Below are 27,977 nucleotides of genomic sequence, written 5' to 3'. Positions count from 1 at the left end.
CAACAAAGTTGATATTTAGGAAACACAAAGTATAATTAGCAGGAAAAGTACTGTGACATAAGGTTAGTATGATAGAAAAGGATGGATCATATGGAGCCTTGCAGGCCTTAGTGTGGTGGTCAAATCTTATTAGATGTACAACTAGAGGACTTAGGAGAGTTTTAAATGTTATACTTTCTGGCTGTTGGGTTGAGAGTAGAAAAGAGTGATTCAAGTGACAGTAGAGAGACAAAGTAGAAGACTATAGCTATGTACCTTATAAGACATGATGGTGCTTCTATTTTTAAAATATTTTGAATAAAAAAGCATGTGACTCACTTTGGATTTCCTATGGGGGTTATGGATGCAAAGATGTCAAAGATGACTCATTCCTAGGTTTTGTCTTGAACGGTCTGATGGCTGATGATGTCATTTACTGAGATGGGAAAACTATGGAAGAAACAGGCAGTGAGGGACACCAAAATAAGAAGTTTGGATGGAATCTTTTATTTTTGAGGTTCTATGGAATATAACAAGTAAAGATATGAAGTGACAGGTAGATAGATGAATTCAGAGACCTTGGAGTTGTCAGCACTTTGATAAAATTCAAAGCCATGAATGAGACTATGTAAGATCATCTAGAGAAGCAGACCAAAAAGAGAAGAGAAGTCTAGGACAAAACTCTGAGAAACTGTGATATTTAGATCAAGTTCAAAAAGGAGGAGCCAGCACAGGAGACTGAAATTAATCAGACAGTGAGCAGCCTGGAAACTAGATGAATGGGGTATCCCTAATCCAAGAGAAAGAAAGTTTTCAGTAGTCATCACTGAGAGGAATGCTGCTGAGAGAGCTAGTAAAATGAGACAGAGAAGTGATTATTGGAATAGGGAACTACATGTGGCCAGTGGAGTTGACAATAGCAATTTCTGTGGAGATGTGGGTTCAGACACTGACTTGCAGCAAGTGGAAGAATAAACAAGCGAGGAGGAAGGAATACAGCCAGAGCAGATCATTTGTGCATGATGTCTGGTGGTTAATAAAGGCAAGAAAATTTGGGCAATAGATTTTCTTTGCTTTTTGGATGTGTGATACTATAAGTGAGTTTTTTTTTTAGGATATTGGAATAATTTTGGAGAGAAAGATCTTGATTACACAGGAATGAGAAGGGGTATCTTGTAGATGCCCTTGGAAAGATAAGGGTATGTGGGATGCAGAAAACAAGTACAGGGTTTGTCTGGCTCTTGCAATAGCTACAGTTTAACTCTTGTAATAGGAGGATAGAAAATACAGGAACAAATGCAAATAGACGTATAGATTTGCCGCTGTTTGGGAAGAATTTTTGCCTGATTATTTCTACTTCTCAATAGAGAATGAAGAGACATAATTAAGAATTGGACTGCGTGCAGAAGAAAGGATGGCCAATTGTCATGAGAAGAAATTAAAATTACAAAAGAAGAGTCTCCAGATATGGGGAAGGAGAGTATGGGAAAGAAAAATGGTAGGCTTTTCAGGCAGTCTAGTGCATTTATTCATAAGTGTATTCGTGATTTAAAATTTGACCTTAGTAAATCACTTTTTTGTCTTATTTACCTGTTTTTCTATGGTGTGAGTGTTTCTTTTGAATTTGTGTGAATTTTTTATATATGAAGATATTACACTCTGGAATGTTTCTTATAAATATTTTTTTCCATTTGGGAGGTTGCTCTTGTACTTTTGCTCATAATCTTTGGCATAGAAAATATTTCATGCTATTTATGTAGCATAGAGAATTTTTTATTTTATGTAGGTTATTATAACTATGAGTGTTTTCTATTGTTTTATTATCCAGGCTTCCATTGCAACTTCTACAGAAAGTTCAGGAAAATAACGGCTTTCAACATTATAGAATTTCAAGTTAGAAGTGATCATTTTCAACTGATGAATCTCATTGAGGAACACGAGGCATCAAGAGGTAGAAGACTAACTCAGCAGGTGGTACAGCTTAGGTTAGACAGCAGGTCTGCCCAACTCCTGAGCAAACTAGTTTGTGACATTAATGTTCCCAATCTCATCTCTTTTAATAGTATCTAATATTCCAAAGCTAGGCAACCTCGGATTTTACCTATGCATCATAGAGTACTAGTTACCACATGGAGATGATATAAATGGAAAGATATCTTGCTCTACAGGTAGTCTAGAGGATTAGAGTCTCTGGGCCGGTACCTCTCCCCTGGTACTGCTGGACTACAATTTCTATGACATCTGTACTTTGTTACTTTCTGTGTCTCTGCAAAAGTGTCTTCTGGATTCTTTTTAAGTCGAATCTCAAACTGGACCAAAGATATTAGATGTTTGTTTAGGCATGGGATAGAATATGGAGAAATAGGAAAACTTTTACACTGTTGGTGGGACTGTAAACTAGTTCAACCATTGTGGAAGTCGGTGTGGCGATTCCTCAGGGATCTAGAACTAGAAATACCATTTGACCTAGCCATCCCATTACTGGGTATATACCCAAAGGATTATAAATCATGCTGCTATAAAGACACATGCACACGGATGTTTATTGTGGCACTATTCACAATAGCAAAGACTTGGAACCAAGCCAAATGTCCAACAATGATAGACTGGATTAAGAAAATGTGGCACATATACATCATGGAATACTATGCAGCCATAAAAAATGATGAGTTCGTGTCCTTTGTAGGGACATAGATGAAGCTGGAAACCATCATTCTCAGCAAACTATTGCAAGGACAGAAAACCAAACACCGCATGTTCTCACTCATAGGTGGGAATTGAACAGTGAGAACACATGGACACAGGAAGGGGAACTTCACACACCGAGGACTATTATGGGGTGGGGGTAGTGGGGAGGGATAGCATTAGGAGATATACCTAATGCTAAATGACGAGTTAATGGGTGCAGCACACCAACATGGCACATGTATACATATGTAACAAACCTGCATGTTGTGCACATGTACCCTAAAACTTAAACTATAATAATAATAATAATAATAAAGAATTCAAACATTACTAAAATCTAAAGCATAAAAATAAGAGTGGGGTTACATGCTGTAAATCTGCTTTTAGTGTTTTGAGCTGTATTAAAGAAATTCTGTGCAGTTTGTACTTTTGAATGGAATCTCCTCTGTATGATAGGATTTTCCTTCAGTTGCTAGTGCAAAGAGGGAAAAGAGGGAGGGGAGAATTTTTGAGAATTTTTTGCATGTAAAAACTAGCATACAGAGGTTAGAATATGATCCTAGAAACAAAAGAAGCACTTTTATTTATTTACACAATTTTCAAAATAAGTATTGCCCTTCAAAATCTTCCTTGATGAAAACTATTCAAATACTAAGTACATTTTCTAATTAACTTGTCACTGATCATCTTGTTTCAAATATCTTGAAACTAAATCTTTAAGAGAACTGTTGAATCAAAAGTTGTAAAGAAAAATTTTTGTACCCTTACTAAAATGTGCACATCAAAAGGAAGATAAGGTCATTCTACTTGCCTAGATTGTTACATTCTACACAATGCTAATCAGAAAAATTATGTTGCAGCTGTTAGTCCAGTCAGGTATAACTTTCTCCACATGATGATATAAATGTCTAAACCTCTGTCTCACTATCAAAGAGCACATTAGCACTTTTACAAATAATTAGAAACATTTTCAACTGAATAAAGGGAAGTTTTTAGCAGCTTGGGAAATTTTCACTAGTCTTTCTATTTACACTGTGGTAATGATAATTCATCTCTTAGCCATCAGTATCTTGAGGATGTTCAATAACATTCCTGTGGATTCTCCTCAGAGAAGTTTTTTTAAATAAACAGCATAGCATAACTGTCTTAGTCCTTGCTGATTTGAATAACAAGTTGTATGTGCCTATCTGTGTGTTTGTATGCACAGATATATCTGTGTAATACTTAAAAACCTTTTGGCCTAGGTGGGGCTTGGTTCTCTGAGTGTGGCTAGTTTGTTTTCTCGGTTGCATGTATTTTGTTGAAAACAAGCATGCTCAGCTGATGAGGCGGTAGAAATGGCAGATTCTTTCTGCTAGGCATTTTTATTTTTATTTTTTTGATTTTTCATTGCAAGGGACCATTTTGACTTTCTAGCCTTGATACTGAATAGATCATTTTGAAAACTGTAGACTTCATTTACATAGAATTAGAGGTGATGGGTGCAGGAGTAACTGCTGCATTATAGACTGAGTTATACTAGGTAACATGTAAAATAGTGTGGTTATGATTAGCCTGGCAGTATAATTATATCCATGTCACTGTGTTTCTTGGAGTATTAATGACATTTTGTGAAAAGCAGTTCTTTGTTGGCTGGATTTCCGGGCGTACCCACAAGACATTTATAGTTTTGGTCATTGCCAACAATCTGCAAGTAGTGCCACTCAGACATTCTGGTAATCGAAAATGTCCCTTCGTATTTCTAAATACTCCAAAGAGGAATAGGTAACACCCCAGTTTGTGGACTACTAAATAAAAGATTTCATAAAGGTCACACTAATAAAATTTTCCAGGTGAACCCTTATTTTACTCTTAGATCTTTGTTTTACACTTAGATCTTCTAAAGCCCATCCTGAAATGCTACTTTTTAAATACTACCTAAAATCTGGTACAGCTCTGCTCTGTCAGATTTCACAAAGGACAACATCAAAATGAGGTTGTTTTTTTTTTCTCAGTGCTAGTCCCATCTTGGGTTCACTCTCTCCTGCCACAAACTTTGGGTAAAAATTTAGAGTGATTTCTCTGAAAGATAATACTTTGCCCCTTGTGTGTTTTCTTTCAGAGGCTCTTTCACTCTATTTGCTGCTTTCCAACTCATAGTTTAAGGATCTAATCTCCAACAGGTGAGAGATTCTGGGATGAGTTGAATCACTGTTCACCTAGAGAAGAGATGAAAGATCATAAGCAATGTTTGCATATACCTGGGTTGGTAGAGTTGCTAGACAGAGTGGAAGAAATATTCCAAAAAGAAAGCTAGGAGATCAAGGGGGTTAAAAAAAAAAACAGTAAAATGTTGCCAAATTAAGAATACATCACGAAATCAAGGAGAAAATAAAAATTTGAACCACTGGAACTGTATAACAGGTTGCATATTCCCTATAAGGTAAATCAGAATCATCTGAAAACAAAAAGCAGCTTCTGGTTCTTTCCACAGAAAGAAAGAAGACTTGTAGTTACCAGGAGTTGAGGAAACTAGCTTCAGGCCCAGGGAACGGAGATGAGAAATGATACGACTTGACTCCACATGACACTTCCACAACAGTTATAATTTAGATCTGACCTAGCTCCTTAAAACTGTAATATTTTAGTTTGTTTTGCTTTTGTTTTTGTTTCTTTCTGTTTTGAAGCTGAAAGTCTGGCTTAATTTATCAGGTTCACAAGGTTTTTCTATCTACTTCTGCTTTTTCATGTGGGTGAAGGATTGTATACTCTGTTGACTTGGGAAATTTTATAAGGAGGTAAATGCATCTAATTAGGTATCACAAAGCCCACATAAGATAAGATAAAAGATAAGACAAGATAAGATTGGTGCAAAAGTAATTGCGGTTTTTGCATTGTTGAAATTTGCCTTTTGCTATTAGAATAAGTTCTTAAATAAGTGTGGTTGTGTTATACATCATTTTAATGCACATTTCTCGCTTTATGTCTTTTTGCTAATGACTTATTACTTGCTGTTAATTTTATGTTTATTTTAGACTATGGAAATGATGTCAGACAAAAAGCAAATTCAAGTGATTTTCTTATTCAGTTTAAAAATGGGTCATAAAGCAGCAGAGACAACTCGCAATATCAACAACGTATTTGGCCGAGGAACTGCTGACAAACGTACAGTGGTAGCTCAAGAAGTTTTGCAAAGGAGACGAGAGCCTTGAAGATGAGGAGCATAGTGACCAACCATCGGAAGTTAACAGCCGCCAAATGAGAGCAATTATTGAAGCTGATCCTCTTACAACCACACAAGAAGTTGCCAAAGAACTCAACGTCGACCATTCCAGCGTCGCTTGGCATTTGAAGCAAATTGGAAAGGTGAAAAAGCTCAATAAGTGGGTGCTTCATGAGCTGAGTGAAAATTTAAAAAAATCGTCATTTTGAAGTGTTGTCTTCCCTTATTCTATGCAACAACGATGGACCATGTCTTGATAGGATTGTGACATGTGACGAAAAGTGAGTTTTATATGACAACCAGTGATGACCAGCTCTGTGGTTGGACCGGAAAGAAGCTCCAAAGCACTTCCCAAATCCAAACTTGCACCAAAAAAAGGTCATGGTCACTGTTTGGTGGTCTGCTGATAGTCTGATGCGCTGCAGCTTTCTGAATCCCGGTGAAACCATTATATCTGAGAACTATGCTCAGCAAATCTAGGAGATGCACCAAAAACTGCAACACCTGCAACTGGCATTGGTCAATAGAAAGGGCCCAATTCTTCTCCATGATAATGCCCAACCACACGTCGCACAACCAATGCTTCAAAAGTTCAATGCATTGGGCTACCAAGTTTTGGCTCATCCTTCATATTCACCTGACCTCTCATCAACCGACTACCACTTCTTCAAGCATCTCCACAACTTTTTGCAGGTAAAACGCTTCCACAACCAGCAGGATGCAGGAAATTCTTTCCAAGAGTTTGTCAAATCCTGAAGCATGGATTTTTATGCAATAGGAATCAGCAAACTTATTTCTCATTGGCAAAGATGTGTTGATCATAATGGTTTTTATTTTGATTAATAAGGATGTGTTTGAGCCTAGTCATAAGAATTTAAATTTCACGGTCCAAAAATGCAATTACTTTTGCACCAACCTAAGTACCTAAAGTATGCTTTACTTTCATAAAGCAGAACAAATGTGGATTTCTTTAAGAAAAAAAAAAACTATTAGAAAAAAATGTGAGTATAGCATTGATACATATACACACATACATGCACACACACACCCATGTGTGAAAATCCAAGAATATGAAAAAAATAATTATAATGATTTATAGATGACCTTCTCTATGCAAAGCACTTTCCCAGTTAATGAACCTACAAAATCTTTAGTTCTCACTAAAACCCAGCAAGGCATTCACATTTTACAAATGAGAAAACTGAAATTGAGAGAATTTTAGTAAGTTGGATATTGCACATGTAATATTTTGTATAGCCAGGATTCCAACCTAGTGTTTGTGATTTAAAAATATACAGTTTTTTATATTTTTTCAGTGCATGTAAATTAGATTAAGAGAGGATTAAATGCAGCCTTGTTACCTTTGTGTGAGCGATTTATCCTAGCTAAAGAATACTGTTAGTACTGACCAAAAAATTGTGGAAGACTTTAATTCTATAGATATTAGCCATGGATTTTAAAAATTATTGATTTTTGTTGATAGTATTGGGACTCTCAGAAAGTACATAAAGTAATAAGTGGAGTGATGTGAACTTCATTTAAAAAAAAAAGAACTGACTAGTGAAAAAAAGTAACAGGAACTTTGGAAGTAAGTAATCATGTAATTTTGAGTTTAAATTGATCTGTGACAGGGACATTTATTTCAGAACTTTTTGTATGTTTAAAAATAAAATTTGGAAACTACTAGAATGTTCCCTAGCATGGAAAGTTGAACTTTGTGAATAAAGTTGAATTATAGTGCATGAAAATGCTGGAAAATTACATAGTCATTCAAAAGAAAGTCTTAGTTCTATGTCAATCGTCTGGGTCAGAGTCTGATTATAGTGAGAGAGAAAAGCAAGAAGCAAAGATGAATATGTAGTATGATCCCTTACACAGGTTAGATTTTCCAGGAAGCAGAATCTGAGATGAAGTTTAAGATATTTATTTGGAAGTGTCTTGCAATTAACATTTATAAACAGGGGAGGAAAAAAGCAAAATTGGGCAAAGGGTGAAATTGAGTTGTGAAGCAAGCCTGATGAGAATCTTGGCTGACCCAATGGGGAGGTCTAGAGCTAAAACTGCCATCAGAGTGTCCCTGTATCAGGTCCAAATGGCCATACTGTTAAATCAGTTAAATCATACTGTTAAATAGATTAGTCATTTGATGTGGGCTGCTCAGGAAATAGTGTGAACATGAATGAGGCAGCTCTCTGAAGCTAGTAATCACTGAAGGAACTGAGGCATCTACTCATAGCACCACCACCCCCAAGTTTTAGTCCTTCATTGAGGAGCAATCTGGGTGGTGCCTCTGTCCCTCACAATACCTAAAACAAAGTATGCCAAAACCCAAAAGGTATAAACATATTTGTAAATGATTACATATGCATGGAGAAAAGTAGAATATAATTTTGGTCATGGGGAAAGCAATTGGGCTGGAGGTAGTATAAGTAACCAAACAAAACAAAAGGGAAAGATATTAATAACAAGAATCCATAATATTTTATACAGGTAAACTTTAATATGCATCAATATAATACTTAGAAGTATTAAGGAATGGTCATCCAGTAGTATTTATCTCTAAGTTGTGACTACCTTTCCATATGTGTCTCTATGTTCTTTGAGTAAAAATAAACGTGTATTGTTTAGATAATTTGAAAAAATTATGAAACTATTAATTTTTTTTTTTGAAACAGAGCCTCACTCTGTCATTCAGGCACTTGATCTCTGCTCAATGCAACCTCCACCTTCTGGGTTCAAGCGATTCTCCAGCCCCGGACTCACGAGTACCTGGGATTACAGGCGTCCGCCACCACGCTGAGCTAATTTTTGTATTTTCAGTAGAGATGGGGTTTCACCATGTTGCCCAGACTGGTCTTGATCTCCTGAGCTCAGGCAATCTACACCTCTTGGCCTCCCAAAGTGCTAGGATTACAGGCATGAGCCACTGCACCCAGCCAAAACTAAAAATTAATAGCAAATGACATGATCACTTGATTAAAACAAAGCCTTAAGTTTTCAAAGAGCAGATTTCCAAAGGTTTAAATCATGTAGGAAGATGCGCTAAAAGACAAATGGTTTTCAGAGGCATGAGTTGTGACACCAGTCATAATATCCAAAAGTTAATGTTAATAAATTAAGCTTTTTTATGAAATATACATTTAGTCAAATGTTTCTTGAGTGCATTTAATGAGATGGAATCTGTTGTAGCTGTTGAGTTACATCCAGATGGAAAGCAAACAAAAATTCTCACCCTCATGGATCTCACATCCTACAGGAAGGAAAGAGAAGATAAACAATAAGAGCACCCATTATTTGGCTCTCTGTTTGTTTGTTATTGATGTATAAGAATGCTTGTGATGTTTGCACATTGATTTTGTATCCTGAGACTTTGTTGAAGTCACTTACCAGCTTAAGGAGATTTTGGGCTGAGACAATGGGGTTTTCTAGATATACAACCATGTCATCTGCAAACAAGGACAATTTGACTTCCTCCCATTCACAGTTGCTTCAAAGAGAATAAAATACCTAGGAATCCAACTTACAATGGATGTGAAGGACCTCTTCAAGGAGGTCAATGAAATAAAAGAGGACACAAGCAAATGGAAGAACATTCCATGCTCATGGATAGGAAGAATCAATATTGTGAAAATGGCCATACTGCCCAAGGTAATTTATAGATTCAATGCCATCCCCATCAAGCTACCAATGACTTTCTTCACAGAATTGGAAAAAACTACTTTAAAGTTCATAGGGAACCAAAAAAGAGCCTTCATTGCCAAGTCAATCCTAAGCCAAAAGAACAAAGCTGGAGGCATCACACTACCTGACTTCAAAGTATACTACAAGGCTACAGTAACCAAAACAGCATGGTACTGGTACCAAAACAGCATGGTACTGGTACCAAAACAGCATGGTACTGGTACCAAAACAGAGATATCAACCAACGGAACAGAACAGAGCCCTCAGAAATAATAACCACACATCTACAACTATCTGATCTTTGACAAACCTGACAAAAACAAGCAATGGGGAAAGGATTCCCTATTTAATAAATGGTGCTGGGAAAACTGGCTAGCCATATGTAGAAAGCTGCAACTGGATCCCTTCCTTATACCTTACACAAAAATTAATTCAAGATGTATTAAAGACTTAAATGTTAGACCTAAAACCATTAAAATCCTACAAGAAAACCTAGGCAATACCATTCAGGACATAGGCGTGGGCAAGGACTTCATGTCTAAAACACCAAAAGCAATGGCAACAAAAGCCAAAATTGACAAATGGGATCTAATTAAACTAAAGAGCTTCTGCACAGCAAAAGAAACTACCATCAGAGTGAATAGGCAACCTACAGAATGGGAGAAAATTTTTGCAACCTACTCATCTGACAAAGGGCTAATATCCAGAATCTACAATGAACTCAAACAAATTTACAAGAAAAATACAAACAACCCCATCAAAAAGTGGGCAAAGGACATCAACAGACACTTCTCAAAAGAAGACATTTATGCAGCCAAAAAACACATGAAGAAATGCTCATCATCACTGGCCATCGTTGAAATGCAAATCAAAACCACAGTGAGATACCATCTCACACCAGTTAGAATGGCCATCATTCAAAAGTCAGGAAACAACAGGTGCTGGAGAGGATGTGGAGGAATAGGAACACTTTTACACTGTTGGTGGGACTGTAAACTAGTTCAACCATTGTGGAAGTCAGTGCGGCGATTCCTCAGGGATCTAGAACTAGAAATACCATTTGATCCAGCCATCCCAATCCCAAAGGATTACAAAACATGCTGCTATAAAGACGCAAGCACATGTATGTTTACTGCGGCACTATTCACAATAACAAAGACTTGGAACCAACCCAAATGTCCATCAGTGATAGACTGGATTAAGAAAATGTGGCACATATACACCATGCAATACTACGCAGCCATATAAAAGGATGAGTTCATGTTCTTTGTAGGGACATGGATGAAGCTGGAAACCATCATTCTCAGCAAACTATTGCAAGGACAAAAAATCAAACACTGCATGTTCTCACTCATAGGTGGGAATTGAACAATGAGAACACTTAGACACAGGAAGGGGAACATCACACACTGCAGCCTGTTGTGGGGTGGGGGGAGTGGGGAGGGATAGCGTTAGGAGATATACCTAATGTAAATGACGAGTTAATGGGTGCAGCACACCAACATGCCACATGTATACATATGTAACAAACCTGCACATTGTGCACATGTACCCTAGAACTTAAAGTATAATAAAAAAATTTAAAAAATAAGAACAATTAATGAGTTAAATACTATGGTAGGTTAAAAGTTGGTGAAGCCTAATTCCTGAGAAAACAGGCTGTCAGACTCAGTGATTTGCATTCAGGAGTGTTTTGGAGGACTCTCTTGGGAAGAACAACTAAGAGAACAGAAGGAAATAGGTACAAATAGCCCAAAATGATAGTTTAAGGACTAAGTTTAATGACTAAGAGATGCTCATTGTGCCCCCTGTTGGAAGTTTTCTCCCTCTAAGAATATGACAAGTAGGCTGATAGAATCTGCATTTGGATACTTTCAGACTGATTCTTGATTCAGGACAGGAGAGTTAAGGTAGTGCTGTATGAAAACTGAAAAGTATACTTTTGTCCATTCAGAGTGAATACAAATGGTTTCTTGCCCTGCTGTCTGAAGAGGTGGAAGAGAATACCCTGGCTAGATCACTTATTACATACCATGGACCACAAGCATTGTTAACTGGTTCCAGCAGAAATAGCTTATCTAGCAAAGCAACTGCACCTGGGGTTTCCTTTTAATTGAGTTACAGTAAGCCGTAAACCCAGGATCCATCTGAGTTTTCTAGAGACCTGTTTGGAAAATTAAATGAAAATATAATGCAAGTCGCTAATCTTGAATCTATTATGTCTTTAATAGTGGCAATAATTTGCTTACTCTCCCCTGGTTTCAATAGCAATTCATCGATGACCACTGTGAGGGGCAAGTTCCAGTGACTTTGACTTTTTGTCTTTCCCACCATGATAGCTCTTAGCCTGTGGCCAAAGAACAAATGTGGGGTATTTTCACAATCTAATTATGTCTATTTCAATTGTTCATTCAGAGACCAAGTGAGTCTGCAAACCCAGTCGTCCCAGCGAATCCACCATGAGCCACACCTGGGGCTTGACTCCATTTAATAAGTACCATCCTCTCCCACGCAGGAGAGTGTTGCTGCTTTGGGCCTCCCAGGTATCTATGTCAGCTTGGACCTTGTGTCTAGCAAGTCTTGAAGTATGTTTTTCTTTCTCTCTTACTTCACTGTACAATTACCCAAGTAAATGGCAAGGTCCAATTGGGAGGGACTGGGAGAATCATTACTGTGTACTTTCTGTGGTGTGGCAGGTTTCTTCCTTCTGAGGCAAAAGTCTAGCCTGCAAGCAGCAATTTTGAGGTCTGCAAAACTAGCTCAGATTTGGAATCTGGAAAAGGTATTGAAACATTTTATTTGGGTGACTTCCCTCAGCCTCCTCATCTTCCATCCTTTATTTTGGTTGTATACATCGTGCCTTTGTTGGCTGCACATATGTCTTACTGTACCTAGACATGCTGTATTCTGTTAACCACCTCTATAGCTCTCCGCAGGTTCTCTCTCCTGGCTGCCACTCTGATGTTGCTGCTCATTATAATAATTGCCCCAACTGGTGTCTGACAATTCAGCACTGCTGCCACCTGGTCTCTATTAATTAGGGATCCTATGAGTCCCATTGCTATCAGTGAGCCCAGTTATTAACAGCATCTCTTACCCTCATCCCTGGCTGATAGAAGACAGCCACCACTGAGCTTCTCAGTAATGCCCATGCCCTTCTCACCAGCATATGCCTTTTTCCTTTGGTAAATGAAATTTCCTCTCATGGATCATAGTGGTCTGGTAGGTTTTCTGACCTAGTTAGTGTATCCAGTCTAGCATGCCCACTTCTGTGAGCCCTTTGATCCCTCTACAACTGTAAGATAAAGTAGTTCTGGCACTTCAACCTCACAGAGTGTAGTCCATTACTTTCTCTAAGCTTCTAGGAGTCATCCTAGTACCTTGTTTGCTCCACATCCCAGAGACCTTGCGTAGGTTTTAAATCGTGTAACCTGGAGAGTGTTCTCACATCAATAAACCCTCTTTTATCCAGCATCCTCAGAATCCAGTCCCATGTATACTCTCCTGGATGCTGCCACTATACACTGGCTAGTTTTTGCTTCAGGTTACAATCCCTTTGCTACTTCAGCATGTCCCCTGATGGGTTAGGTTGTGACTTAACCCAGTTATTGGTTTACTGTGTGGGGCATAGGGGATGGAGAGTGGTGGTATATCCTAAAGACAGCACAACTGGTCTCAAAAGGAAGACATCTCAAGCAAAGGTAGGCCAGCCCATTAATTAGCAAAGAGGAATGTATCACTGTGACAGTCTCAAAGAGTTCGAGAGAATCTGGAGATTCAAAGTTTGGAAGTGCTTCAATCCAGATATCCACATCGCAGTTTTCAAAGTTCTACCCTTTTCAAATCAGGGACCTAATCTTGGCATAGCAGATCCTAAAGTTGAGGATTCCACTGTTTAAAGAGTGTGCTGCTCTTTAATTAAATGTTGAATCTCTAGCTTTTGCTCTCCACTGGCCACAACAGACCGTTTTTACATTAGTTGTTAATAACATTCACACTTTTCTTGCCATTCTCCATGTATCATTGGCCTGAAGAAATAGCCATCTAATTCCAAATTTCTTAAAATTACTATTATCCCTGAAAAATTCAAACCCCTGAGATAGCTTACCTGCCAGTGAATTCCTCTTAATGCCTATCTGTTCCCAGTTCCACATCACTGAAAATTTTAATAATTTCACTGCAACTAAATATCTGGACCTAACAACGTTCCATCTACCCCCACTGAAGGAGTTTTTATTGGCAGCTGGCCAAATAAAATCATGAACCTACAAACATCCCATTTTAGATTCTGCTTTCTAGGATCAGTTCTAGTACAAAAGTCATAGGTCAATTTTCATAGAACTCTGATATCAAAAAAGCTATGTACACAAGGAATATTGGATAGAGATGTCAGAAACAATTGCGAGGTATGAGAGGAGAAGAACTGGTCAGAAGGAGAAGCTGAACAGTGCTGCAGTTGGAACAGAAGATTCAGCTAATCCTACAGGAAGTTCTAGAGTTTGGCTGGCCCATTACAGTTATTCCAACGTTAGGCATGGGGGACAGACCATCAAGCCTCTTGCAAAGGCTAATCATTGTATGCGGGCTGCCCCATAGGAGGGACATAAACTTCAGTGAGGCTGCTCTCTTAGGGCAATTGTTGGAGGGGAACTCAGTTTAGCTTTATAAGTCACCACCAGCAATAGGGGAATGAGTGACTCAGTCTACGGGAGTAAAGGAAAAATCTAGGCAGTGCAGCACATTTTAACTGAAATGTTGATAAAATCTATAGGGAAAAAATAATTATGTGCAGAAGATCACAATGCCTGAACTGGGGTGAGAAGAGGAGAAGTGGTGGACTTTCAATAAAGAGTGGTAAAATGTAGGTCTTATTGAAAAAATAACACTTGAGGAAAGACTTGAAGTTAGTCATGCTGAAACCTGAAGGAAATATGCTCCTGGAAAAGGGAATAACCAATGTAAATCTCAAGAAAGGAATCTGTTAAGTGTGTTGGAAAATTTGAAGATGGGAAAACCCTAAAACTGCAAGTTGCAGAATTATGGTCACCATATAATAGTATTGCTATGTATATGTAAAAAATATGTACAGAATTATGTACCCAACCAGAGAGAGACAGAGAGTTTGAGTATAAGTAGACTTTCAAATCTACCTGTAACTTTTGTTTCACTTACTTTTGAAAATTCTAAAGAAATGGAAAAAAATATTGATGTTTTAAAATCTATGTAAAGATTATATTGTATTAATTATATTACTCCCTATTATTTTTAATATACATGTTATATTTCCTAACAAAGAGGAGAAAAATCAATACGGGTGCTAGAAACAGACATGAACATTATACATTATTAGATGAGTGAAATAAGATATCCTGGCTGACCAAGAATTATTTATATGTAGACAGTGCTAAGCCTAGTGATAATTTGTGTAATTAAACTTCGTCTTTTTGTCATCAATTTTGGCCCTACTCTACCCTGTTCTTCTGAGCTACCAGCCACATCCTGGCTTATATATATTTTCAGATTCAGTCTTTGTAAGATTTTTAATAAGATAATAACAGATTATTATGGAACATAATTCATTTTCTATTTATAAAACTTCAAAATGTTAAAAAAAAGTTGTGAAAATTAAATAAGGTATATTTAAAATGCCAAAATTACCACAGAAGAAATTTAAGAATTTGAACCCAAAGCCTATAGCTAACATATTATGAATAAGGGGAATTTTGATTCATCTCCTGGAAGTTCAGAACCAGAAAAGCATACCAAATGTCAACAGAGTTTAAAACACTGGAGAGTCTCTCTCAGCTACACTTGAGGGAGATATTTAATCTTATTTTCCTTATCTGGAAAATGGGAGTTGTTAAGGTATGCATCAAGTAAGGCTATTGTGAACATGAAGAGATGGGTACAGATGAAAGCTTTGCCCAAGAGCTCACTAAGCATTTGCTGTTACTGTTAGCAGCAGATTAACATATACTAATTCTATCCTCTTCATGAAGTTTGACCACACTCACAATGCCTATCATGTACTCTGCATGAATCCAAGAACACATTTCTTAGCATTCTGCTCCTGAGCGGCTAAAAATCCACTGCAAAGGTATACATTCATTTCTTTCAGATTGAATTATCAATATTGCTTTCAACCAGCTTACCCTTCTCTTGCTTACTTAATTGAATTCAAGCCAACACATACTCATTGAGCATTTAATACATTACATATATTAAGTCCTAGACTTCCCTCCTTGCTTTCCAAAGCTAATATTTCAGATATTTACCACGGATTTTATGCATTGAATCTGCCCTCACTTTTGCCAGATACTCCTCACCTCTTGTTTCAATGAAAAAATACAAATAATCAGAATTGAAGTCTGTTTTTCATCCCTGCACCTCAGAATTTGCCTTTTTATTCCCTCATTTTCTCTTTGCTGCTTTAGCTTCCCTTTTTGTTCCCTTTTCAGAGAGAGAGGAGAGAGAAAGATTTATTATGAGAAATTGTCTCTTGAGATTATGGAGGCTGAGAAGTCCCATGATCTGCTATCTGCAAGCTGGAGGCCCAGGAAAGCTGATGGTATCGTTCCAGTCCAGGCCACAAAGTCTGAGAACTAGGGAAGCCAATGATGTAAGTCCCAGTCCAAGTCCAGAAAACTAAGAACCAGGAGCACAGATGTCTGAGGGCAGGAGAAAGTGTATGTCCCAGGTCCCAGTTCAAGAAGAAAGAGACAGAATTCTCCCTTCTGCCGCTTTTTTGTTCAATTCAGCAGTGGATTGGATGATGCCTTCTTGCACTGGTGAGAGCCATCTTTACTCAGCTTACTGATTCAAATGCAAATCTCTTCCAGAAACACTCTCAAAGACATACCCAGATATAATGTTTTACCAGCTATCTATTAGCTCAGTCACTCTGACACATAAAATTAACCATGACAGAGATAAAGAGTAATAAGAATGACCCCAAGATTTTTGATCTGAGCAACTAGAATGATGGAGTTGCCATTAACTGAGAGTACATTTTAGGGTAGTTAAGGGAGAGAGGTGTTCAATTTTAGATAATTTAAGTGGAATTGTAAAGTAATAGATACAAAAGTCTTGACTGGAGATTTACATTTTGGAGTGTCTAGGGCACAGATGAAATTTAAAGCCGTGAGATTGGATGAGATCAGAAAGATTGTGAGTGTAAACAGATAAGAAAAAGTAGTCTAAAGTCTAAACTCTAGGTCTCTTCAGTGTTAGGAGGATAGCAAGGTAGGAGATAAATCAGGGGATTGGTTTTCTAAAAGCCCTAGAAAGAGAACATCAAATGTTGCTAATGGGTAAAAAAAGAGGAAGACAGAAGTTGATCTTTGAATTTAACAAGATACAGTCACTGGAAATCTTGAAAAGAGATGGACTAATGTCGGTTCGACAGATAAGGGAAAAAGGCAAATTGTGACGTTGGTATATACCATTCTTTTAAGAAATTTAACTGTCTAAGGAGTGAATGGGGTGATTGGTAGAGGGAGAAAATGTGGGTTAAATGGTTAAAAATGTATTCTAATGGTAATACTACAGTTGAGAGGAATAGTTTGATGATGACAAAGGGGAAGAATTGCTGGAGTGAGACTCTATGTGGGGTCCAGTGAGAATGGGAGAGTGTGTCTTTAAATGGAAACATACAGAATGTTTCCATTTAAAGACACACTCTAACTAACCTGCACGTTGTGCACATGTACCCTAAAACTTAAAGTATATAATAATAATAATAAACATGCAGAATGTATTCCAGTGGGAGGAAAGGAAGAATGTCTGTATACAGATACTAGAAGATAAGTAGATATGATAGCAGGAGCTCATGGAAACTGCTATTCTAGTAGTTTCTGTGAACACAGTGAAGTAGAAACTTGCATAAAGAACAGGGAGGTGGTATTAGAGGTTTGTGAAGAGACGATATAAAATAGAAAGAAAAAGGAAGAGTAAATGTAATATAATTGCTCTGCAACATTAAAGGCCCACTTGAGTAACTACCATGAAGCTAACATGAGACTTAGATTTGTAAATATTTTTCCAGCCATGTGTGGCTATTCAGGTAACGGAATGGAGCAGGCATTCCTTTACTGTGTTTACTTTGGTTAAACACAGCTTACAAATCCCAAAGTGAGGGTTTAGCCAAGAGATAGCTAAATGAATTGAGGTTTAGGAAAGGGAGTGTTCAAAATGATTGATCATGGAAAATTTAGAGTGTTTGAAAGGGAACGTTTATAATGATTGACCAAGCTGAGTATGTAGGGAAACAGAGGCATGGGAAGAGGAGGGTAACAGTGGCAGGATCAGTGGATTGTAGGTTCAGTGGGAGGGACCACTGAAGGATATTTGAGAGCCAAGGATTTGAGGAAGTGATCTACAAATATAGGAAGTGATGAGTAGACAGTGGGTCTAGAGTGTGACCACAGAGTTTAGTGACAGAAGGGAGGTGGGAGAAAAGAAGAATCAAAGGGAGGTGATCAAGGAGGCAAGAGGACTCGAAGAATTATATGGCTAAATACTGAAAACACTCAGAATCAAGGAAAGAGTTGTGGTGGTGTGAGCCAAGAGTTACAGCTAAAGTTTTCATAGATTGAGGAGAGCCCTTCAGTCCTTTAGATGATTTAAACAAGGAACAGAAGTAGGGAGCATAGTCTTATGGCATTACTGTTACAGCAGTGGAGAACGGGGCTTGAATAGCATGGAACAGTCTGGAAATGACAATGAAGAGCAAGAAGGAACCTTCCCCGTGATCACCATTTGAGAGCACTACAGGGCATGCAAGTGCTTCCCAAAGAACCACATTTCAACAAGAGCAAGATGAAGGGAATTTTCAGAGAAGTTATTGAGAACACGGGGGCTTTGCTGATGGCAGACGCTCATTCTCAAGAATCAACAGTGTCAGGAGATGGCTACTAAAAGGTGGATATATGGAGCTATATATAGAAACTGGAATGTGAAAATCAGCAATGCTCTAGGAAGCCAGGGTTTATGGCTGTGACTGACACAATAGTGATAAAGTGTATAAAGAGATGAGTCCTAATGGTCTTTGGCCAGTATTGGAGGAGGTAAGTGCTGGGGAGTATGCAAAGGTTAGAATTTATGAGATTCTTTTCTCCCATAAATCATCCTGATGACAGTGTGAAGACCAGAAAAGGGATGATCTTGACTGCACAGTTATCCATGTAACCATTAGGTCTTTGAAACTGTTTACTGACAAGTTTTTCTTATTGCCGCATTTATTGGTTTCAATCTGGGGCAAGCTCAAATATGTAGCAAAAGCCTCTAGTTTTTCTGTTTTTCCACATAAAATAAATAATAATTTCCCATAAAATAAATCGTGAAATAACCATAGTTTTGGCACACAAATGAGCAGAAGCCAATTTTGGCATTGTACTCCAAGCAACAGTAGAAATAGGAGTTTCCCATCTCTTCCCAAACCAACCAGTGGTTAAAAACTGCTCTGAACACAACTCTAGAATTGCCCCTAGAAGCTTCTCTCAAGCCTTTGTAGACCTTTCAGCATCAATGGTTCACTCAATTTAGGAATATCCTTTCTTTTGGGATTTTTTTTTTTTTTTTTTTTTTTTTTTTTTGGTTAACATCACCCTTCCAGATGACTTTTTGTGAATCACCCTTCTTGTCCTCTGAAGTTCATCTTTCCTTCAAATAAACTCTAGGTTTTCCTCAAGTTGTCTACATTGTCTCCCTCCTATTCCATCCTGTTGCTGGGATCTTTATCTAAAATGCTGCTAAGGGACAAAATGTCTCACTTCCTCTAAATTCTCCAATGTAAGTCAGAAGGATACTTTAAAACAAAAATAAACAAAAAAACACAAGTGAGCATAGACATCCTGAAATAAACAACATTTATTGGCCTCTTTTTACTCCTAAGCAAGTCTTTTTCCTCAGCACAACCTTAAAGGCTATATGCAATTTAACAGTATTCTTCTTTCTGGGTCTCATTTCCCATCACTTCTCTCTTCTTGATGTCTCATTACTGCAGCTACAATCAACAACATACCATTTCTGGGCTCTGCTATGCACTTGTGTTCCCCCAGCTTTTGCTTACACCCTGTCCTTTATGCCAAATATTCTTTCTCCCCTTCTCTGTTTGTTAGTCATTCCACTTCGAATACTTCTTTTGTGAGGTTTTCCTCAGGAGCATCCCAGACCTCCAAATTATCCAGTCCTTCCTCGTTGCTTTTAATGCACTACATTGATACTTACAATATAGAGATTTTCAGGGTCTGGTTTTTATTACACTCTACTTACTTAAATTCTTCTTTTATAGAAGAGGTGAGATAATTATAATATTAGGCCTGTCTGTGTGTGTTTCCTGTCTGAGTACCCTCTATTAAATTATTAGTTTTTCAAGGAAGTTTCTCATTCCTTCAGTACTTGACATTATGTCATGCATATAACGTGTTCAAAAAATACTTATTCAATTAAAATATGATAAAGAATAATCCAGGCTGGAAAGAAAGAGTAAATGGCTGTTAGTTGAATTAAGATGATAGTAGAATATAAGTTCTATAAGGACAGGGATTTTAACACGTTTTGTCTTTTAAGAATGCTATAAAAATATATTGAACAAAAAAGATTAATTTAGGAGATTTCATACTTAATATTTAACACTTAATCTGGAGCAACATACAGGTATTACATGAATATTGGGGTTTGCTACATCCCAATTAAAATGCACTTTTGAATAAAATGGTGGCTATTTTTCTGACAGTCAATGTTTAAAAAAATCTGAACAGACATAAAGGAGAAAAATGTTTTCCCAAGTATAATACTAGAAAAAATAGCCATTCTTTCTCTTACAGAACTTTAAATTTTAAAGAATGCCTATGTTTCTTAATTCTATTCAATTTTTAAAATCAATCACTCTCGTGCTGAATATTTTTAAATGAATATGACACTTTGCATAGATCCCATAAATAAACAAAACGTGCACAGCTTTGTTTATGTTAGGAACCTTCTGCTAAGTGTTGCTTCTATTTATTTACTTTTAAATTATGCCAGATTTTTGCAAATTTGAGTCAGTTTGGGGATCAACTTGAAATTTTAAGGACTGGCTATTTACTTTGCTTCCGATTACTTGCAAATATGTTAAGGTAATAGTTTTAACGGCCAGTAGAAGGTATACGATGAAAATATACAAGATGTACTTAATTATGGAAATAGATGTACCTTGCCATTTTTTAAATTGTTTCTCTTAATTTCTTTTAACTTCCTCATTCTCTTTGCTTTCTCCTCACATCCTATAGCCCTATGCCTTATAGATCAAGCTCAGATACTCCCTGATTTATGTAACATAGTATAAAAGGTCTGTAATGATGAACATGAGATAAGTTTCAATAAAGATAGGTCAGTAAATCAAAACTTTGCCAGGAAAGCCATGTTGCTAAAAATAAATCCTGCTTATAGGCATTCATAGCTGAAATTATAATTCATTAATTAACTCATAATAAAGAGCTGGCATACACAAACTGACTCTCTTATTATATGTAATCTGGCATGCTTCATGAGATTTAAGGCTGGTTAGTTTTTCTAAGATAATAGAAATCAAGTGATAATAGACTTATACAAGACAGCAGACACTGATATTGGTCTCACCAACAACCATCTAATCCCCTATCTTCTTCCTTCTTAACCAAATCATGGCTATGTTCAGGTATTTCCTATCCTTCACACTGTCACGTGTTTCAGAATGATTCCACCTCTAGTTCCAGGGCTGGTAGATACTTATTAAGAATAAGACAATCTCATTCTCTTTGAAAATGGTTGGTTTATGTGTAGTCACGTAACCCTATTTTGGGTAATTGGATCTTAGCAGAAGTCAGTGGTGGTGCTTCTAGGAAAATTCCTCACTCTAAAGACACAAACACATAAAAAAAAAGAAAGTCCTTTTCTTTTCCCGAATGGATTATGATGTTGGAGCAGTAACTGTGAGGGAACTGCTTGAAGGAAAAATAAGATAATAGGAATGATGAACAAAGAGATGGAAGAAGCCTATATTATGTGTGACATCTATAAGTCACACAGGTTGTTCCTTGCCTGGAGTCTGCCCTACAAGAGACCTCATCATTTAAGCCAGTTTGAGTAATTTTCTCTCACATGTACTCAGAATTCTCGAAACCTTCTTTCTATCTATTCTTTATTAAAGAATAAAGTTATTTTGTTTTCCATAACGAATGAATATACCTGTCTGGATTTCCTCTGCAAGGAGATTAGCATGCAGTAAAATATCTAGAGGCTAGCTTTTGTTGGACATTCTTCAAGTTTTGGACTCTTGATACTTGGTAAAGAAAGGTATGTAAATCAATCAGTGTTCCCACTGGGCAACAGAGTTGTTTCTTTTTCACTAATATAAAGTAGCCAAGAATTACAGGAATAGGATATGTTTTAAAATAGAAATATTTTAAAGGAAATGCCATCATATCATCATGCATTTTAAAAGAGCCAAGTTACAAATAGGTAAAAACAACTGCTCTTTCAAGCAGTGCTACCATTATAAAATGTTAGCAGATAACAGAAAGGAACTGGGGTCTGAACAGTGTCCCTCTCTTTTTAAAGAGTAGTTATTCCCAAAGAAAGAAATACAATGTTATTACGACTATCCAATTCACATTACTAGTCATTTTGTTGATATTCAATGAAATATAACTCCTGATTCAGTGGTAATGAGTTCATACAATTAAAAATTTCACATTATTTACATCCTATTTGAAAATTAGTTCGTATTGGAATATGTTTTAGGTGAAATCAGTTCACAAAAAAGGGATAAAGATAAAATTGAATATGGTTTTAATATTAATCTAAATATAATCTTGTGGGATATAATTTCAAAGATGAGATGCTAACTTTTTAATATGAATAAAGGTGGTTGCAATGTTCATTGCTTTACTTAATTGGCCTATAATGGGAATACTGATAAGGCCATTTCTAGCCCCTAGAATGCCTTCTTTGCAAATTAGACCCACCAGAACATGGCTTGGCAAGCAAAGCAATGGGCTGGCTTCCAGCTCCTACTTGCCCATTTGGCCAGGCATTGTCGTGCAGTGAACAGCTAGCACAAGTGTACTTAGATGCCTTGAGTTACAAATTCCAATGCTTAGGTGGGCAAGTGTCAGACAGCAGAGAATGCTAAAAGTGCCAGCAAACTAGAGACTCCATCACTAATAATAGCTACAGCTACTATTTCCAGGATGGAATGTAGACACAAAACTTTCAGAACTTCCAACTTATGAAAAAAACTGGGAGTCTAATTCAGTTTGTTTAACACCATGGATCCAAACAAAAGGTGTTTGAGAACCAAATTCAAATTGTTAACTGGCAGTTTATAACTGGACTTAAAGGAAGTATGTAGCCACAGCTACTTGCTCAGATACTACTGTTAATCCCAATCCAGTTAGATTCAGAAATGTTGAGCTCCTGGAGGTGATCGTGCAATCTCACAAAAGTGGGACAGAGCCTATGTTTTACATCCAAAGTAAGTCTCAAGTAGCAAAGACCATAGATGTAGATATGGAGGGGACAGAAAAAAAAAACAATAAATGTTAAATTAACTCTGAAGGAGAAAGAAAAGGAGTGTGTAAAATTAAGTACTAGTACTATGTGGGGAGAACATAGTTGTGATTTTCAGGTAGTTTGCTTTTTATAGTACTGTTCTACTAAATAGCTACAACACTTTGCTAACATTAATTAAACCTCACAAACCTTGTGAGATAGGTAATTACTATAATTAAACCGATATTCCAGATCGGTAAAATGAGAGGTAGAATGCCCAAGATCATAATGATTCTATGACCCAGGTTGGCAGAAAAACTAGGTGTTCTTACATCATGTTACTCCCCTAGAAGGGGCTCTCTCTCTCTTTTTGCTCTCTTTCTGTTTCGATTAAGAAGATATAATGATAGGATAAATAAACTTGATCACTGAGAAGTTAAACTGCAAGTTGGTCAGGGAAGCTCAAAGACAATCTAGAAAAATGCCTAAATGAATGATCTGTATTCCATAAATAACATATATAATGTGCAAATTCCATTTCAATTAATTGCATTTATTTAAAAAATTGCCATTCAAATTGCTGGTTTAGCTAAATGCATCAGTATATCAAGAAATCAATGCACGTAAAGCATTCCCCATACTACACAACAGCATATAAAAGACTGTCATTAGTTTGGAAAGAGAACACAACAGACAGACAGAAGGAACTCTTCTTGTTGCTATAACTACGGCATAACAAAGGTCAGCACTGGGAAGGAAAAAAACCTTTCTGGACTGAACGTTAACAACTCAGGGATACTATCTTGAATTCTTCCTCTCAACAAAGAAAAATAGAACTCCTTTTTTAAAAAGGGAGTTAATTGAAGATAAACGAAATGGAAACACGCTTTAAAAAAAAACAAGCATGAAGAGTGGCTTTGATTTCAAATAAAATATTGAGACTAATATTAAGAAACCCGAACTTTTGCAAATGGAGATATCTAGGTTACACTGGAAGTCTAAAATCTCCAGGGGAAAAAATATAATTTTTGTGTTCACAACAATTTTGTAAAAATTTCTTTATTCTACTTAAAAATGGCAAATTCGAAAATGGTGATATTATAAAATAGGAAATGGTTTAAGACAGATTTAATTTTGGAGTTTCACAGAGCTTAACAATATGACTTTTATAAACCTAATTTTATGTCTTTACAAGGTACATTCTTGGAATAACTCTATTATTAAAAATTGAAGATTTTTTTTTCTAACTGGGTAAGTCCTGTCTAGCAATTTGAAGATTCAGAGGCCTCTTAATAAAATGTCCAGTGTCTGCATGTAAGCTTGTTTTAAATAAAAGATCCACTTCTTCCTGTTGAGTGAAGTATTAATAGAACATTGGTTTCCTAAGTTACTGAGTTTGGAGTTTTGATAGAGAATAGGAAGAATTGAGATAGGGGACTATGTTACTTGATTTCCAGTGTCCTATAAATTCCGTCTAAGAAGACTTGCGTGCAGAAGAGAATGGCCGACAGCAGAAGGAAGTGACACCGCCACATTCTGGACTGCTGTCAGGGGAACACGGACTACTGGCACACTGAGCACTGTGGACAAAGTGTTTCCTGGTTAGCTCTTAACTACAAATTTCACCACAGGATTTCCTCACTTTATATTACTTTACCGTTACTTATCTATCAGAAGAGATTTATCTTTCCAGAAGGCACACAGGTAGTTCTATGATTAAGGAGAATTTTCCTGGGACAAAGGCCAGTATGGGATGCTTTGATTCTGCCAGGCAAAGGAAAAGGGAGACCCCAAAGAACAGCTTGGGGCCCATGTTACAAATCTGCGTTTAGATTTGTTAGTGCCTGGAAGCTATTTACCATCACTTGGTGTGTTGTAGCAAAAGTGACCCATTGTTTCCTTCATGAGTAAATACTTTGACAAAATCTGGAATGTTATTGTTTGTATTTTCTAATAATCCAATGAACAAAGGATACCAAATATTTATGGGAAAGTACAAGGAAAACAATAGCTAATAAAATCAAGCTATGTCAGTGAGCCTGTGGAAGAAAAAATATTCTTCTGGAGTTTTCCCTTTCTAGCCTACCAGAGAAAGTTTGGATTTCTGTGTTTGGGGATAGCACTTTCCATGGAGTGTTAGAGCTGTAGTTTTATAGAAATGAGAATTTATATGATGAGAAAAAATATCATGAGTAAACTAAAATGGGGCTAGACCAAATTTGGTCTTGCAAAGAACAATTCTAAAAATTAATGCCCAAAATAATACTTGGTACATATTTGTCTAGTGTCCAAACCATATATGAAAATATATGAATGTGATAAGCTTGATTAGCTTAGTTGATTTGAATATGGTGTTAATGAGACCAACGTAATGGGTTTAACCCTATGAACCCATTATTTTCATTATCCTCAATTGTCACAGTTTTTGTCCTTAACAGTGGCCAGCCATTCCATAAGTGCCTCCTGTTAGTCATTAGAAAGACAAGGTAAGAAAGTAAAGATAGCTGGAAAAAACAGCTCAAAGCACGTGACCTACTGTGTTGGCAGGTTAAAAGTACCAGCTTTGAATATGAAGGTCAGCATTGTGATAACAACGTATCAATATTTAATTAGAAGTGAAAGAAAACAACAGGTGTGCAGAATATTGATTTTAAGAAGTAGCTTCATCAAATCCCAATCGTTAAATCACAAAGACAACTTCTGAAAACATTCTGAAAATGTTAAATTAAGGGATTTAAAAATATTATTTCATTATGCTATAATAATTTTTTATATGCAAAGATTTCTTTTATGGAAATAATAGTACTTCGTTTTAGCTCACAGTTCATTGTTAAAGATTTTCTCCCCCTCTGGAATAAGGCAAATGAAGTTTTCTGAGCTAAGTGGATCTGCTGGAATAGTGGGTTCTTGGAAGGAATACTAGTAGAGTAGATTCAAAAGATGGAACCAGTTGGAGAAGGGCTTCATAAAATTAATTTTATAAATTTTGCACTTTTATCCTATAGGCAATGGGGAATTTACTTCCATACATTTTGTGTATACTACATTATTTCAATATGCATGACTCAGAATATTTGGAACCTGCCATGTGGTAGGCATAGTAGGTATGAGATGGGACACAAAGCTGAATAAGACACAATTCCCAATGTCAAACAACTCAAATTCTGGCAAAGGAGCCGGGTAAATAAAAATCCTAGGTAGATTTTTGGCCAGTCAAAAGAGTTAAAGAAATTATTCCCTATTTGTTTTAAGGGAATATTCCTTCTATAAAGGGTGTGGTTATTTACTATATCCAGTGAATTACTGTGGCAAAAGAGGTGGTCCTCAGAGCCCATGAACATGAGTTGAGATGTGAGTCCTTGGCTATTAGGTAAGAAAGCTCCACACACCTTTTCTGACCTTCATGTTGTATATTTTCTTATGACTAATAGGAAACATCTCATTTGTGGAAGGTTAAAAATTACCTCTTGGTTTGAAAACACCAGCAGACAAGCTGCAGGTCCCCAAGATTTATCTCGGTTAGTTTATTTTTTATTTATGCTATTTTCTCTGATTGTATTGCTTCTGCTTTCTTTATTCTTCAGTAAATTCTTGCTTGAATATTCTAACCTTGTCTTGGCTATCCTACAAGTATTTAAGAAAGCTTAGTTCTTTCACAGTTGCCAAACTTTCCCTAAAGTCATTAAGACTGTTTTCAGTGGTAATCAGCAAAATAACTTCCACGGAGCAGAGGAATTTCAAGGTTAGATTCACGGCTGTGTGGTCTACTTAATCACTTCACCAGATTATTCTCCTTCTGTGTTACTCTGCGTGGAAGATAGCTAGCTGTCCCTCAGAATTGTTTCTCTACCCCATAGTAATAAAGCTGCATCTTGGAGTTGGCTTCCCAGTAATCTTTGCAGCTAGGTGTGGCATGTAACAAGTTTTTGACAATTGCATGTGAGCTACAGTGCTATGTTCCACTTCAAGACCAAGACCTTTAACAAGCCATTGTAGCTCCTTCATGCCCTTCTGCCAGCTTGATGTAGTTGATGAGCAGTCCTTTGGAGATAAAATGTTCCAAGATAAAAGGAATCTTAATCTATGGATCACTCATAGAGAAGAATGGTCTCTGATCTGAAATTCCCACCCTGGATTGTTACATGAGAAAACATATACTTCTGTGGATTTTGCATTGGTAAATTTTGAGGTTTATTTATTTCAACAGAATATGCTACCTTTTTGGATATTCTGGATAACAATGATGATCATGATTATGATGGAAAGTAGCAGTACTTTAAAGATATTTGAGAGCAGTACAACAAATTTATGCTGAGTGGGGATACTTTTTTTGGGTGATGCTCAAGTTGGGATTAAAAAAAAATTCCCATCAGGATGTCTATGAAACCTTTGAACTCTCTCCTAGTTAAGATTTTAAAAAATCATAAAGCAGGGTAAAGGCCCAAACCACTTCCAGGTAATTGGAAGCTGTAATGGGCATTTTGCAGAGAAAACAACCTCACTTTTTGGTATATTATATAAAACTGTGGACTTAAAGAGAGTTAACAGAGAACTGAGTGTTCTCAGGTATTATCAAAACCCTGATATATCATTTTAAAGAAGACAAACATAGACTAATGTGAGACATGGTGCATATATGTGTATATACACTAGTATAAAAAATTAATGGATATGAGATAGATGAGAAAAAAGATTTCCCTTGATCATATTTGGCTAAGTATGCAATCAATTCCCTGGTGGAAAGGCAACAGAATGCTATATCAGAGCCATGATGTATATTGTTTATAATTTATTTTATAAATTTAATTGATCCCATATCAACTAGGGGCCTACAATCATAATTAAATCTGAGGTTCTAGTATCCAGAGAAGGTTTATTGATTGATTAATTATTGATAGTGAGACTAGGGTAGAGG

This window comes from Nomascus leucogenys, chromosome 9, assembly GCF_006542625.1.
Source record: "Nomascus leucogenys isolate Asia chromosome 9, Asia_NLE_v1, whole genome shotgun sequence".
Classification (NCBI taxonomy): Eukaryota; Metazoa; Chordata; class Mammalia; order Primates; family Hylobatidae; genus Nomascus; species Nomascus leucogenys.
This window is presented reverse-complemented; position numbering follows the sequence as displayed.